The following is a 16,173-nucleotide window of genomic DNA, read 5'->3' as shown; positions in this document are numbered from 1 at the left end:
GAAAATATCAAAAATATCAACAATATTCACTTCACCAATGTGAAGTGTCATTTAATAAATAAAATGATTTACCAAAAATCAATTTTCCATTTTTTTCCCTAGGGGTTTAATTTTCTTTCCAAATAGTTTGACCACAAGGCCAGGAAAAGCCAATAGAGAGGTGGTGAGAATGGATGGATGAAGCCAGTCAATCAGAATATTATTTAAATGACTCTCAGTATACCTTATATCACATCTACACAGAGTTCAGTCATATGCCAAATCCTATTTTAAAGCTATTGGAAAAATTCTAAATTTAAAGTAAACCTGATACATATCAAGTTGTCTTGATAGAAACAGTCTTAAAATTAACTCTTCATTCTATGACAGAGTATAATCTGCATCCTATTCTTCGCATTTATAATTGTGCCATTTTATTATTTTTTTAAAAAAATAAAGATTTGATTATTTTTGTAAACAGGTAATATTACCACAAAGTGAATAAAAGTCCAATGGGAGATTAATTTTGGGCTAAGTGAAGAAGTATTTGGAGTATGTGGGATGATAGAGAGTATGCATGAGAAGTGTTCCTATGGCCAAAATAAAAGGGGGGGGTGGTGGATCAGGACAAGTCCACCACATGTATTTAGTGCTTATTATTCACAGGACTGTTCTAGGCCCTGGGAGTCCAGAGATGAGCAAGACATAGCTTCTTCCTGACAGAAGATAAAGAGAAAGAACATGTCAATCCATGATGTTGCCTGTGGGTTAGTGGTGAGGGAAACTGGCCCAAGTTTTTAATTCAGGAAAGGTTTCTTTGAAGGGAAGATGCGTATGCTTACTCTTGAGGAATGATTGAAATTCCAACTGAAGAAAAGCAAGAGCATTGTTCTAAGTGAATGGAATGAAACACCAAATGTCTGAAGCATGGAATAAATATATAGGTGTAACTTTATAGTATTTAAAGTACAGGATAAAATATGCCTGGGAAAATAGGTCACAGTCTGCTTTTAGATGCAGAGTTTTGTTTGCTCTGATAAGAACCTGCAGAAGGGCTTAAAATAGGGCAGAAAATATGGTTTGATTTTACTTTTTTATATCATAACGTTCATGATCAAGTCTGCTACTGGAACAAAGCAGAATATCTCAATTTAAACATGTTTTCTCTGTTGGTTTGGGGTTGAAATGAGATTGGAAAAAAAAAATATTTCATCACAGAGTTTGAAAACCAGCTGGCATTGTTCTCCAAATCTAAACTATAAGGTTTGCTGTTATTATTTGAATCACCTTCTATCTAGTCCTTGGTAAGGGAGGGTTCATACCCTCTGGTTATAAGGATGGTCAAACGTTATGATTGACACTGAACACATAAGATAAACAGCATTCTATTAGTCGTATATGCTGTGAAGTATATTAGTCACATGGCGTGTAAAGTCCAGGGAGGAGAACACTGTGTGCCACTCGTGGCCACACAGGGTTTGTACTGAGGAACAGAGTGAAAAAAAGTGGCTGTGAGCGGAAGAGTCGTAACATCAAGAGAGTGTGACGACCCCTAGTTGTTGGCGGAAGCTATGATTGGCTTGTTTAAATAATTATAGGAACTGGCACAGAATTGGAACCACATCATTAGGGGTGAGCAGGAACTATGTCTGGTCCCCCTATCAAGGAGGTTGTTTGGCAGGGGTACTTTATCCATGGAGCAGAGTAGGAGGAAATCTGTGGTTAAGCCATTCCAGGTTTGCCTGGCTTCGGAGATTGAGGCAGCACATACCGGGCCTTGAATTTAAGGATCACCAGTGTCCCAAACAGTGAAGATCATAATCATCCCTAATATTTTTTTGCCATTTTATGTGTCAGGCACATATTCTAAAAGTATTATAGTATTATTTCTTTTAATTAAAGAAAAACCTTCTGAAATAGAAACTATAAGTGTCTTCATTTTAAACACAGGAATGGAGTCAGAGAAAGGTTATTTGATTTTTCGGTTCACAGGTAGTGAATATTAGGATCAGGATTTGAACTCCAATTTGTCTAATGCCAAAGTCTTCAGAATACACATGATGCATCATAGTAGAAAGAAATCATTATTCCATGAATTTTGTGTCAGTTAAATCCAGCTCAGATATATAATAAATTAAAATATAAAATATGCTTAAATTTTTAGGACAAATTCAGGTGATTTTATGTCCAGAGGGAGTCACTTTGGATTCTGATGCTAGATCTCCTGGTATATACACTGACTCCCTCTGCCTTTAATGATACTTCAGTGGAAATATGGAAAAGCACAGGTGGTAGGAAGAAGTCTGGGTGTTGGTTCTGGCTTTGCCTCCAAGGGTAAAACCTGGTGTAAATCATTTGACTTCCCTTGACTTCAGCTTCCTCACATATTAAAAAAGAGGCTGGATTAATTGTCCTCTGAGAACCTAGACAGGGCTCCGGCCACCCAGACATGAGGAAAACAAACCCTGCCCTAATAGTGCTTACATGCTGGTTATAGAAGACAATAAATAGTTTAAAAATAAAACAAATCAGGGGCGCCTGGGTGGCTCAGTCCTTTGGGTGTCTGATTTCAGCTCAGGTCATGATCTCTCTCGTGGTTTGTGAGTTTGAGCCCCATGTTTGGCTCTGTGCTGTCAGCTGGGAGCCTGGAGCTTGCTTTGGATTCTTTGTCTCCCTCTCTCTCTGCCCCTCCCCCACTCACGCCCTGTCTGTCTCTCTCTCTCTCTCAAAAATGAATAAATGTTAAAAAATTAAAAAATAAAACAAATCATATAATTTGAGATAGTGATAAGTACTCCAATAAAATGAATAATGTTGGAGAGTTAAATCCAAGGGAAACAAAAATTCCAAACAGAGTAAAGAAAACAAGGTTCCTGATGTGTGTCTGCACAGCAAGACCAGGGGATCTGAAAGTACAGAAAACGATGAGCAACACAGGAAGGGTTTTGGGGGACAGGCAGGCACCAGACCCAGTGAGAGAGGCAAACCACAACTTTGAAACTTGTATCTGGATTCTTTCAAGTAGGATATGTCATCTTTATAAATATGACATTAGGAAAAATATGGTAAAAAATGCAGTTATCTGAACAGAATATTTCAGGATCTAGAAGGCTTCTATTTGTTTTGTACACACAACATCATCTAGGATGGAGTCAGGCTCTACCTGGTGAAGGTATGGAATCAATCCCTAGATATTGACACCACACAAAAAAGCATAGACATCATAACAAATAGACAAAACACAGGCATCAAGAAAGGTAACATGTGCCATAGTTCCATGAAAACACTGATGAGGTCACTGGTTAACTTTACTGTTTCAGTTTAAAATTAGGGACAGAAATCACATTGTCGTTGGTCAAGGCATAAATGAGAGATGGGAAGGAGACAGTGGAGGCTATTCTTCAGGAGAAGCTTTATATAGTAAATAAAGAACAAACTTAGGTGGGAGAATAAAATTAACTATGAGACTGATGTGAGGCTTTTAAATATGGTAGCTGTTTATGCATATTTTGTGCAGAGAGTACCAATAAGGAGAAAGAAATTGAAGTTTCTAAAGAGAAAGGGTATTTGATAGAAAAATGTCTCCATTTTAGTCTAGACTGAACCAGGACAAAAAAAGAAAAAGAAAGCATGAAAATCAAAATCTAAACTGGCCTTTACAGGCAAGAGGAAGGGGTAGCAAAGGCCCCAGATGTTGGGAAGATAGCAGAGCAGTTGGTGGGGGATTATGGGCAGGGGGCGGGAACAATAAAAACCTGAGAATGAATACTGGAAGGTCACAAGATTTTAGAGATAAAGGAGTTCTCAGCGGGGTTTGCCATTATTTCCTAGAAGTCCAAAAAGATTGCTTTCCTTCTTCCCCTACCTTAGAACCATCATATGAATCACTTTGTGTCATTTCTGTGGTGCATAGTTGCTTCCTAACATGCTGTACTGAGGGCTTTGGGACTTGCATCCTGTTCTGACTATAACATACCTAAGGCTAACAGTGGAAATATGAATCTGGATTAAAAGAAGAAGGTGATTTGACTGATATTACGAAATAGAACCCCTCACCTTTTCAGACTTTATTCTGTATGTCTGAAATTGCAGTGTCTTTTATTGATTTTGAAGTGGAATGCCAGGGACTGTGCTAAATGCATAAACTTTAAGCCTGAGCAAGAGCAGTAACAGCCCCTGTGCTCACAGACACATTTTTTTTTTCCAAATGCATCATACTTTGAAATTGGCCTAGAGCAATGCTACTCAGAGTGGGGACTGTGGACCTACATCCATTTAGGAACTGTTTGATACCAGTTTGTGATGAGTAATGAAATTGAGAGTGAGTATATGGAAGTCTTTGGGCCAATGTGCAAGCTAAATTTATGTCTGTTAAATATAATAATTTAAAATGGGGGACTCAATTGCATTATGTATGTCTTTGCTATGTTTGTATTTCATTCTTCTACAAGTTTATTTCTATTGTACTTTCTAAAAGTAGTACTCATAACACATTGAAGAAAATAAACTATTCCTTTACCACAGGGAAGGTTATTTAAGAAGGATTACCTTTTCACAAGTTCCAGGCAGTTTTTTTGGTAAGAAAAAGACTTGTGTTTCAGGATCACAGGGCTGATTTACATTCTTGCTTCCTCTCTCAGTCTTCACATAATTTAAGCCTTCCCCATAATGCCTGGGCCTGCAGTTACACTTTTAGGCCCCTGACTGGCATAAAATTCTGTAAGTATTAGTGCTCTCTCAATAACAGGATGTTTATTTAAAAATATATATAATGGAATAACATATAGCAACATATAACACACATATACCAACAATAGCAAATAAAACCTGAGAGGTCAATTTATTAAACTCTAGAAAAGGAACTTGGGAAAAATATCCCAATTTTTCAATTAATTTCATTATCAATTCAAAAAGAAATTCACTATTAACTTCTAAGACTGAGGAATTTGAATAGATATTGACTTTCACACTCAATTTTGAATATGGTATGTTAGTTTCTGGTTACATAAATGAAGTGTATGAAATATCTTTTTATAAAGCACATGAATGCAAGTGAAGTAAATTCAAAAATGTAGAAGTAAATGCAGGTAAATATAAATGTTTCCGAATTGGATTACTCTGAAGATATAGTGAAAAAAACTATTGATATTTGCTCTTATTTTTCTGAATGCTTTGTTTTTACTGATAGCATTATTGAGATTACCTTTCAAGTTTAGAAATTTCATGGGACAGTCTAGCCAACAAGCTAAGATTTCAGTTCTCTCAAGAATATAAGGTACTCAGGCAATAAATGTGAGAAGTGGTTTAACTTCAGGGCACCATGTTACCTGGAAACACCATGTACCTAATACTTGATGCTGAAAAGAGACACAGGCACAGAGCTCAACTGCAAAAACAATGCCTGGTTGTTTTCCTCCATCGGCTGCTGAGAAATACCAAATGAGCTCTGTAGGTGGCAGCAGCAGCCTAAAAACTCCTGTTGTGTAAAGAATGTCTGCCTATGTCCAAGGAAAATCCAAGACAAAACCAATGTTGAAAAACAAGCTTTCTCTTTTTTTATGTCTGCAGCATGTTAGAATTTCTTAACTGCACAAAGCATCTTGGGATTTTTTTTAACCAACTGAATAATATAATACAGAGATAATGGCTGCAACACAATAGTAGCAACTCAACCAGGCCACGTCTTCTCTATCTTGGAAAAATAGATGGTTGTTTAATATTTTATTTCAGCAAAAAAGGAGGGTTCCAGGGAATACAAATATCCTCTCCCCAGAACCATACGTGCCTGAAACTGTACTGTAAAAATCCTAAGCATTTTTTTAAGGTTTTGATCACAGTTAAATACAAATTTCCTTAGGTGACATAGCATTTAACAGACCAAGTGAGTGTCTAACTTTAGAGGTGGAAGGGGCACTGGGGTTCTCATCTTGCCTCCTCTCCTCACTTTTCCCTCGTCACCCTTCTGCTGTCCCTCTACTTCTCATCTCTTACTCTATTTCTTCCACCTCTCCTTTCCTTTCTTTTTTTTTTGGTATTATGAGCCATGTCCACAATGTAAAGTCTGTGCATATAGGCCAAGAAGAGAATATTTGGAATTTTCAAAGTCCATAAGAAAACCATTTTTGTAAGTGCTTTTCCTAGAGGAGAGGGGTACGGGAAGAAAAAAAATTCATTTCAGACCAAATGTCACTTTCTTAAGGAAAAAAAATGATCTTGATAATGGAAGGTAAAGCCTGGAGCTAGTTTATAAGGAAGAAAAAGACTAGAAATACACAATAAGTTAATATAATTTAAGTTTTCTGTGGCAACCTGGGAGGTAGAGTTTCAGGAGCCAGACCTCAAATAGGAAGGAAGGTAGGAGACAGTTCCTGCAAAGAGATAGACTAGGTCCTTGTTACTTGGCAGCAGAGGATGTCAGGGAAACAGACCCTTGATTTCAGCATGAACAAGGACATTATGAACACGTTGAAAGGAAAATATTTCTCTTACAGAAGCGCTTACCTGCAGTAGCAAAATTGACTTTTGTATTTCTTTTCTTTTTCTTTAAGAGAGAGAGAGAAGGGGCCAAGTGAGCGAGGGGCAGAGAGAGGGAGGGGGAGAGAGAGAGAAGCAGGGCTCACTCAAAGAGGGGCTCGAGGTCATGAGCGGTGAGATCACGACCTGAGCTGAAGTCAGTCAGATGCTGAACCAACCAAGCCACCCAGTAGCCCCAACTTTTGGATTTAATTCCAAATACTTTTAGCCTGCTGAAGCTGTCATTGGACCATGAACTTTGACCCTAAGACCACCCTTACTGGAACTAACATTTTCCTGACTAGGGAACAAAGAAATTATTTTAACCAACCATATACATCCCTGTGGCCTCATTGCATCCTCTCCAGCGTGCTAGGTTTCAGTACTTACTGAGTACAACCACCATGAATTTCTCCTTTGTAATTCTGCAAGATTCCTGAATTTTTCCCTCACCAAAATACTCAGTGACTTTAATCACTAGTGTGTATTTCTTGCTTGTCACAGATAATGGAGGCTCCGCTGTGTAATTTTTGCTCTGTTGGCATTTGTTTTATTTGACAGGCTGATGGCTAATACTTAATTTGAAGACCTGATCCTTATTGTCTTCTATTTCCCCTTCCTTATCACCAAACTTTAGCTAAACTCCAGTATTCAAAAGAGTATTCTATCCAGTAATGTTTTGGGAAATGTCTCCTGAGCACCTCACATTTATTCTGTTCTCCTTGTAAAGGCTCTCTCTCATCAATATGACCCTTGAATCAGCCACCCAGTTTTCTCTCTTATTCCCATGAGAGTAAAGTTCAATGACCTGTTTGGAGAGGATAAAATTCAAACTCATGGAGTTTCATTAGAGTTGCCACATCCTGTCTTAAAACATGTTTCCAGTCATGTCTACCTCTCCTCTCCTAAATGTGCTCATTATTGATTTCTTTCAAATGTATCTATTTGTTAGACTTTGAATCTGCCCAACTTAATTACTGCCTTATTTCTTCAGATTCCTTTTTTCACCTAGAATATCATGTTTGCCTCTTCAAACCCTACCAATGTTTAAGGACCTGATTAAAGTCCTTCTATTTCCCAGAAGCCTTTGAGAGTTTGACCCTAGTCCTTTCTCACATCCCCCATTTATTTGGTAGCTATGTGAACACTCTTGACTTGTGTTTCTGTATTGTAATTTAGCCTTCCTCATATGGCTTTTCTCAAATTCATGCCACATGAGGGTAGTAGGTCTTTTCTTTTACACATCTTTGTATTTTCACCAGTAACTGAATTGGCCCATTGAGCACCGATGATAAAGCATCCATCTAGGCTCAAGGTATATCAGGATGCACTGGGTTATAAATTTGGTCATATATAACCTGCTAATATTAGTGGCTTAAAACAAGAAAAATTTATTTCCCTCTGAAGCAACGTGTCTATCAAGGGTTCTCTGGACATCCTGCTCACTCCCAGATCCAGTCTTCCAGAGTAGAAGCATGTCTGGAACATAACTGCATCGTTGGCACAGGAAAATAAAGGATGGTAAGTCTCACACTGACCCTCATGCTTTCCACATGAAAGTGGTATACATTATTTCTCCTATTTTACTGGCAAAGCAAATCCCATGGTCAAACCTTATATTAAGGGTGTAAGAAAGTGTAATCTTACCATATGCCCAAAAGAGAACTTGAAAGGTAGAGTAGGCAGACAGCATGAAACAGAAATAAATGTGTCATCCACTTCCCTCAATCTGGGAAAAATGCAATCTCACATGGTAACCCAGTTGTCTTTTTATGGCATCTATTATAAACTTTGCATATAGTGGTGGGTACTATTGAAACATGTCATATATATTCAATCAACTGGCATTTAATTATGTATTCAGAATATTTTCCTCCTTCGAACAATCAAGTGTTTATTAAACTTGCTAATAGTGAAGGATGACTGCATCCTTGTCCCAGCTTGTTTCTTTGTCATATGCTCCAAATAGTTAAGCCTCATAGTTAAGCGCTAGTCAAAGCTGAATGACAATAAGAAGCAATGAATTTAATTATGTCACCGTGTAGTCCTGGAAAGAAGAGCTAGTTAAAGCAGAAAAGAAAAATAATTTAGAACTGGAAATAATCTTATGCTTGTTTTGAAAGGTTACTTAAAATAAGATGTGAATTTGTTTGGAAAATATGCTACCTGTAAAACACAAGCAGTATTTTTACTGTAATTAATATTCAAAATAATGTAAAATACACTAACTGAATTAACCCCTCATAAAATTCATAGGCTCTGGAGCGTATCCTCGCACCTCAGTGCCTGTAGGAAGAGAAACCTTGCCATCTGCATTTAATTGGAAATTTCCTGTTGCTTTTGTTCCATAAAAAGTAATCTTATAAAAGACATCTGTATTAGGAGGGAAAAGGCAACAGAGAACCTCCAATAAAAACAGAACCCGAAGGCGTTGCTTTCTCCACATAGATATTGGTTCTGTAAATCCAGCCTTGCCTTGTAAAGTTAATGAGGCTCCTCCAAGCCTTTAAAATGACTACATGGTGGAATCCACATAACTAGAGAAATAAATGGAGGTTAACCATACCGTGGGGTTATTATGCTTCCTATGCTAACAGTCCCATAAAAACCTGGGCTAAGTGAACAGTGATATTAAATATTTTATTGCATATATTTTGGGGTTAGTCCAAACTGGACAGTACAGTTAGGTCACCAAATATAAGGTCTTTGTGAAGAGGAAGGAAAAGGAATAGCTTCAGAAGTAATATAAGATAACAGGAAAAATAAGAAAGCACCAGACAATAGCAGCGTACATGAGGAGAGAGGAACAAGAAGTGGAAGAAAGGAGGAAGAGAAAGAGAAAAAGAGAGCACAATGATATGCTGTGTTGTAGTTAAGAACCTGTACTGTAATTGTAACTAAAGGCACCTAATTTTCTCTTTGAGGTATGTGTGTGCGCCTGTGTGCCTGTGCATGGATGTGTGCATGCATATGTGTGTGTGTGTTTGACTCTAAACTATTTTTTAGTGAAGTATATTACCATACCTATACTAAAAGACCCAAATTTTAAGTGTGCAACTCAATGAATTAAAAATAATTAAACTGCCTATATAATCACCATGCTAATAAAAATTCAAAACCTTTCCAGAGCCCTAAAGACTCCCTAATTTATTACCTCCACAATTCACTACACCCTCCCATACTCTGTAGCTATATTTTAACTTTTATATCCATACACTGGTTTTGGTTTTATTTGAACTTTTATAAAAATAGAATCACGAGTAGTCTCTTTACCTCAACAGTCTGAGATTCATTCATGCTATTTTATGTGGCTGCCATTTGCCCTTTCTCATTGCTCTATCATATTCTATTCTATGAATATACTGCAACTTGTTTATTGTTTCCAGTATTGATAGTCTTTAGGTTTGGTTCTAATTTAAGGCTATTATGAATTCTGCTGCTAACCAGTCTTCTTGGACATGTCTTCTAAGGCACATGTGTACCCATTCTTTTGGGGTCTATACCTAGTAATGGAGTTTGGGGAGCATAGGGTATATATATGCTCAGCTCAGCAATATCAGAGGATATTGCTGATTTTCCAGATGGTTGTATCAGTTTACACTCTCAGCAGCAGTGTATGAGAATTAGAGATTCTCCACATTCTTATTAATAATGGATATTGTCAGTGTGTTTATGTATTTTAATTTTTGTTATTCCTTTGCTTGTGTATTGTATCTTATTTTGGTCTTCATTTGCATTTCCAAAATTACTACTAAAGTGGAGCCCCTGTTCAGAAGTTTATCACATTTTAATATTCTCTTTTGAGAGGCGCCTGTTCAGATCAACCATTTCGTAGGGGTTGTCTTTCTTATTGACTTGTAGGCAATCTTGTATTCTGGATAAAAGTTGTCAGGTAAATGTGTCACAAATATCCGTACCACACCTTTCCTTTCACTCTCTTGTATGGTATCCTTAAATAAATAAAGGTTTAATTTTAATGAAACCCAATTCATCAATCTTTTTACTTGACTTTGGTGTTTTTACATACTTTAAAGAAATTTCTGCAAACCTAAATATTATGATAGACTATCTGGAAGCTTAGATGCTATATTGCTTTACTTTTCACCTTTATTTCTGCAATTTATTTAGAATTTGCATTTGGTTTTGCGAAGACAGAACAGTCAAGGTTTAGAAACTTCTTTCCATTGGGAGAGATAGTTGATAAAGTGTGGGGAAATAAATGGGTTAGAAATAAGCTTAGTGAAAACGCCCGAGGTTAGTTAGCGAGATATTGTAACAGGATCACAAGTACTCTCTCCGTCTGATGCCAATATACTGTTGTACTTTGATCACAAACTCCACTTGCCCCCCAGACCCTTTGCTTCTTACACCCACAGGTTAATGATTACTGTCTGATTGTTTTCTTCACATCCACGTGTGTAAGATCTTGTTTCCTTCACATTCATCACGTGAGCTTGTGAGCTCAATAAATATGGAGACGAAACCCGTTCTGGGCTCTTGTCTCCTCATGGACATTAGCCTTTCTCTTATTCAAATCTGCACCTCTCTCTTGGTGGCAAGAGAGAACTCCAGACTCAGTCTGGACAACAAAGGACTACTTTCTTAAAAGACTATCATTCCTCTCCTGTTGCTTCTCCTACCTCAATGGGGCGTCTTTCTCTTTGTCAGGTGATCCTATATGTATAAATCTTTTTCAGGAATCTCTTTTCTGTCCCATTGACTTATTTAGCTAACTTTACACAATAATCAAGCTGTTTTAATTACATAGCTTTATAATAGGCTTTGCTAGTATAAATTCTCCATCTTTGTTCTACTTCTTACTTGCTGTTCTTGGGCCTATACATTTTCATATAAATTTCAGAATTAGCTTCAGCTAATTAGTTAGCATCAGTTTCTACATGCAAAAATAAATGATTGCTAGTCTTGATTCATATTGGATTAAATCTTTATATCAATTGGAAAAAAAAGGAATCTTTACACTACTGGATCTTTCAATACATGAACATGTTCTATCTCTCCAGTTATTTAGACCTTCTTTAATTTCTCTCAATAATTCTATAATTTTCAGAGTTGAAATATTACCAATTATTACCAATTGGTATTACCAATACCAATTATTAGATTTATTCCTAAATATTTGATGCCATTATGAATGGTATTTTAAATTTCAGTTCCATTTAGTTGCTGCTATTTTATCAAAATATAATTGAAGTGTTCATATTGATCTTGTATCCCCAAAATTAACTAATGGTATCTACTAATTCTAATCATTTGTCTTCAAAGTCTTTGTATTTTCTACATATATAATCATGTAGTCTACTTATGAATTTATTTTTTTCTTTCTTTATTGGTCTGGCTAGGGTCTTCAAGATAGTTTTGAATAGCACTGATGATAACAGACATCTTTATTTTGTTCTTGATTTCTGGGATAAGCATTCAGTTTTTCTCCATAAATGTAACTACTGTAGATTTTGCTTATTTTTGGAGATAATCTTTTTATCAGATTAAGGATGCTCTCTTCTTAGTTTAAGAGATTTTTTTTTTTATTCATGACTAGGTATTGAATTTGTTTAAACATTGCATTACCTATGGAGATGACAATATCATTATTATGTTAATGTGGTGATTAACATTGACCAACTTGTTTTCAAACATGGATTGACTTCAAAAATTGAAATTGGAATTATTAAAATTACAGCCAGTGAAAATATTCTGCATGTTTCAATTTGCTTTATACTTTTATTTGATTTATGATCCAGCATATCATTCATTCTTATAAAAGTTCCATGGTTACTTAAAACATCTTTTCTGCATTTGTTTGTGACCTTACTGAGATCTCAGTCAGGTCATTTTGATAGTAGTGTTTTTCAATTTCTAAGTATATCCAGTCCATTCTCATCAGCTTGTCTATCTGTTCTTTGTTAGACAGTTGTTCTTAAACCTCTCATTGTGATTTAGACTCTTCTATTTATCCTTTTATTTCTGCCATTATTTTATATTTGAAAACACACAGAATATTTAAATGTTTCCCATTGAACTAGATTTTTATTAAATCCTCCTCCATCTCCCAAGGAATAATTCTTGCTTTAAAGTATACTTGGTAAATTTAGCTATGCCAAGTTTTTGTTATTTGCATAGTATATGTTTTTGAACCTTTTAAGTCATTATATTTAGGATGTGTTTTGTTCACGTATCAAAATTGTTTGTTTTTTCTATTAGTTGGTCTATTTATTTTTATCCAGTCTGATTATCTTTTTTGCTTTAATTGGAGTATGTAGCTTACTTATACTGTTTAACTACTGTTATATGTGGACCTAAATCTGTAATTCTGCCCTTTGTTTTCTTTTTAATCTCATATATTCTTTGTGTTTCTATTATTATTGTCTGTAAGACAACCTTCTGTTGTCTTAATGTATATCTATATTATTGGCTTATTTGGTTTATATTATTTAGCTTAACATTTAGGTATTCCATTTTCCTCTTTGGCTATTAAACTTTAATCTAGGCCTAATAAACTACATTCTTAACTTACTAGGTTCTTCCTTAAATTAGTATTTTTAGTATTTCATGGATAACAAAAAGTCTTATAATACTTAATATTCATTTACTCCCCCTACTAACTGCTGTCATATATTTTGATTCCACATACATTTTAAATGCACAAGAAGTTGTAAGCAGTCAATTTTCATTTAGATGTTCCCATATATTTACCTTTTCATTGTTCTTCAGTGAGTCCTACATTTACTATGCTTCATCTGTGATTATTGTCAATCTTCCCAAAACATTTCGTTAGGATTAATTTTAGTACTTGTCTGCTGGCAATGCAGTCCCTCATTCATTATTTCGCTTTTCTTTTTGAGTAATATATTAGCTGGGTAAACAATCCAATGTTCTGAATTTCAGCACTTCAAATATGCCATTCTTATCTCTGGTTTACCTCTTTTCAGTTTCTTATTTCTTCTGTGAAAGCAATGTACTATTTCATGGCAGCTTTTAAGTTTCTTTTTGTGGAAGGTATAGCTTTTTGTTGTTGTTACTTTGTTTACTTCTTGGAGTTTGCTAAAATTCTTAAACCTATGGCTTGAATTTTTCCCTCGGTTTTGGAAAATTCATATCCAGTTGTCAATGCAAAAAGAAAAAAAAAACTTTTAAAATTTCTAGAAGTAAGGAAGAGAATTTTATTGGAGCCCACGTTAGGACAGCTGCCAGTGATACACAATCTTCACAAAGAAGAGAATACTCTAGCAGAGGAACAGTTGGTGTAAGGTTCTACACATTTTTTACATAAAAAGTTACAAATCATTAAACACAGGACATTTCAGAAAGTTGCAGATCTTATCTTAAATTTCTAGTATATGCAGGGCTATATGACTTTAATCAGGTGGGAACCAGGAAGTTTCTTTCTTTTCCTTATCTTTTGTGCTCAGAATGTTCCTTTTTTTTTTTTTTTTTTTTCTTTAACAAAGCAAATGTAACAATGTGTTCAGGGCAGAAATAGACCCATGGTTTGAGGTGTTGCTGAGTCATTTTGGCCTTGATAAGTGTTAAAATATAGCTTCCCTGGGAGCCCAGGATCAGGGCCCTTAAATGAAAATTTTCTTTATTGCAGCATTGCTTTTAATATTGATCCTACCCATTCCCCATTTCCTTTCTTTTGTGATTTTTCAAGACAGAGAATGGGTTGTATTAAAAAGAGGGTGCTAGGGGCCCCTCAGTGGCTCAGTTGATTAAGCATCAGACTTTGGCTCAGGTCATGATCTTGAATGGGGAAAGGGTTAACATTAGGCAGGGAAAGATAAGGGACCTTCAGGAAGGCAGACTGCAGCTGCAAAGTGGAGGCTGAAGAAGCTGTGAGGTTTAGGAGAAAAAAAAAGGATAAAGGCATTCTAGACCTGCTGGAGCGAGGTGCCATGAGTGGAGTCTCACAGACTTTATGATAAGATCCCAAAAAAATGTAGGGACAAAAATAATCAGTAGCAACCCAGTCAGGACCCCTCTCACCCTTGAGAGCTTTATACTTCCCTCAATAAACTCTATCGCTTTGCTCACTCTCCGTTGTCCAGGAGATTTATTCTTCCACTCTGTGAGACAAGGACCAGCATCTCTCCCACCTTCCTGTAACAATCTCACTGCTCTGAGTGAGCTGGATCCCCAACTTGGGCCCTGTGCTGACAGCTCAGAGCCTGGAGCCTGCTCTGAATTCTGTGTCTTCCTCTCTCTCTGCCCCTCCCCCGTTCGTTCATTCATACATACATACATACATACATACATACATACATACATAAATGGTACTCTATTTCCAGTTTTTCTTATTACTTGGGTTTAGCCTTTCCCGCTTCACAACTGTATTGACCTGGGTCCTCTTTACTCGGTGGAAACTTGAATCTAATTTTTTTAATCATCTGATAAAATTTATCATTAGAACAACAAAACTCCAGCTTTCTTCACTGAGGTCTTTAGTTTCTCAGCAGCTGCTTGCTCTTTGATTTCACAGTGTTGTGCTGCATGCTCAGCCTAGGAGTCAGCAAATGCCTTGAGAGAACAGTTGTGCACAGAATATGGGGTGCTTTAGCTTTATTTGCCCAATTCTGGCCCCTCAAGTGCTGCCTGCTTAATAGCCCTGAACTTCATTTTTGTGTGTGGCTGCGCTGTTTGTCCTGTAACCTGCAGGAATTTGGCAAATGTCTCAAGAAAAAGAAGCAAAAGAGAAATCAGGGTTTACCTCACATTTCCCTGGGATTTCAGTGTCTTCAGTCCTGAATGCTTTGGTTGCTCTCCATTGCATTTGAGCAGCTGTTGTATGCATGGTATCCAGCTTTTATAATTGTTCTCAGTGGGATTGTTAGTCTGATACCAGCTAGTCTGATACAGCCAGCAACAAAAGTCTCCTCTCTTCCTTTATATAGCAACATTAGTCAACAAGAACATGGCCCTGTTACATTTCAGCATATTGAGAAATGTCTCAGGAAAAGTGCCACAAATAAAAATATATTGTTCTCTATACCCCATGAATTATTGGGATGATAATTTAAAAATGAATTACAATTTCACAGCAATCAATGTTGTGATAGAAGCAACTGATGTAACCTTTTTTTCCACAGCCTTTATTTTAACCAATGATTGACTGCCACTCCTTTCTTGCTTGCCAACAATTAAAGAAGTAAGATAGAAGTATGTTTGGGAGTAGCCGGGAGCCATTTTTTGATACAATCATTGACTTCTATGAGACCCAAGCAAAGAATGTGGGCAGAGGGATTATGCATTACTATGTTATCATTTATCAGAGCAGAAACCTCTGAGGACTATTGTCTTGGGTCATTTCTGGTGGATGCTCCTTAGCTGTTCTGTCAACAAAAACACAAGGAAAGCAACACAGTGGGAGTCAATGTACTGAATCTACTCAGGCCACCAAAAACAGATCTCTTTTTACTGATGCATATTTCATTTTCTTAAAATAAATAAGCCTTCTTCTGCTTAAACTGCACATGGCAATTATTTTAATTTTAGACAAAAATTAAAAAAAAAACAATTTTATCAGTTCTGGAGGCGTAGATGCATTTGAGATGTAGTTCAGGAGTCACACTACAGCCTGCCATCCAGATAGAACCTGTGCCTATTTTTGTTTAAAATCTCTAGGGTTTTTTTAATGTTTATTTGTTTTTGAGAGAGAGAGTACAAGCA

General features: G+C 36.4%; 1 long non-coding RNA gene across 1 annotated transcript in view; it reads right to left on the bottom strand.

The window, feature by feature from the left end:
• LOC128312303 (uncharacterized) overlaps positions 1–15,429 on the bottom strand; it is a 45,701-nt gene extending 30,272 nt beyond the window's left edge. Inside the window, exon 1 of the long non-coding RNA XR_008291388.1 lies at positions 15,215–15,429. This is a non-coding gene — a long non-coding RNA (uncharacterized LOC128312303). The remainder of the gene's footprint in view (positions 1–15,214) is intronic.
• Positions 15,430–16,173: the final 744 nt, after the last annotated feature.

The sequence above is a fragment of the Acinonyx jubatus genome, chromosome D3 (genome assembly GCF_027475565.1).
Source record: "Acinonyx jubatus isolate Ajub_Pintada_27869175 chromosome D3, VMU_Ajub_asm_v1.0, whole genome shotgun sequence".
NCBI lineage: Eukaryota > Metazoa > Chordata > Mammalia > Carnivora > Felidae > Acinonyx > Acinonyx jubatus.
Note: the sequence above shows the minus strand (reverse complement) of the source record. Positions and strands in the feature narration are given on the sequence as shown.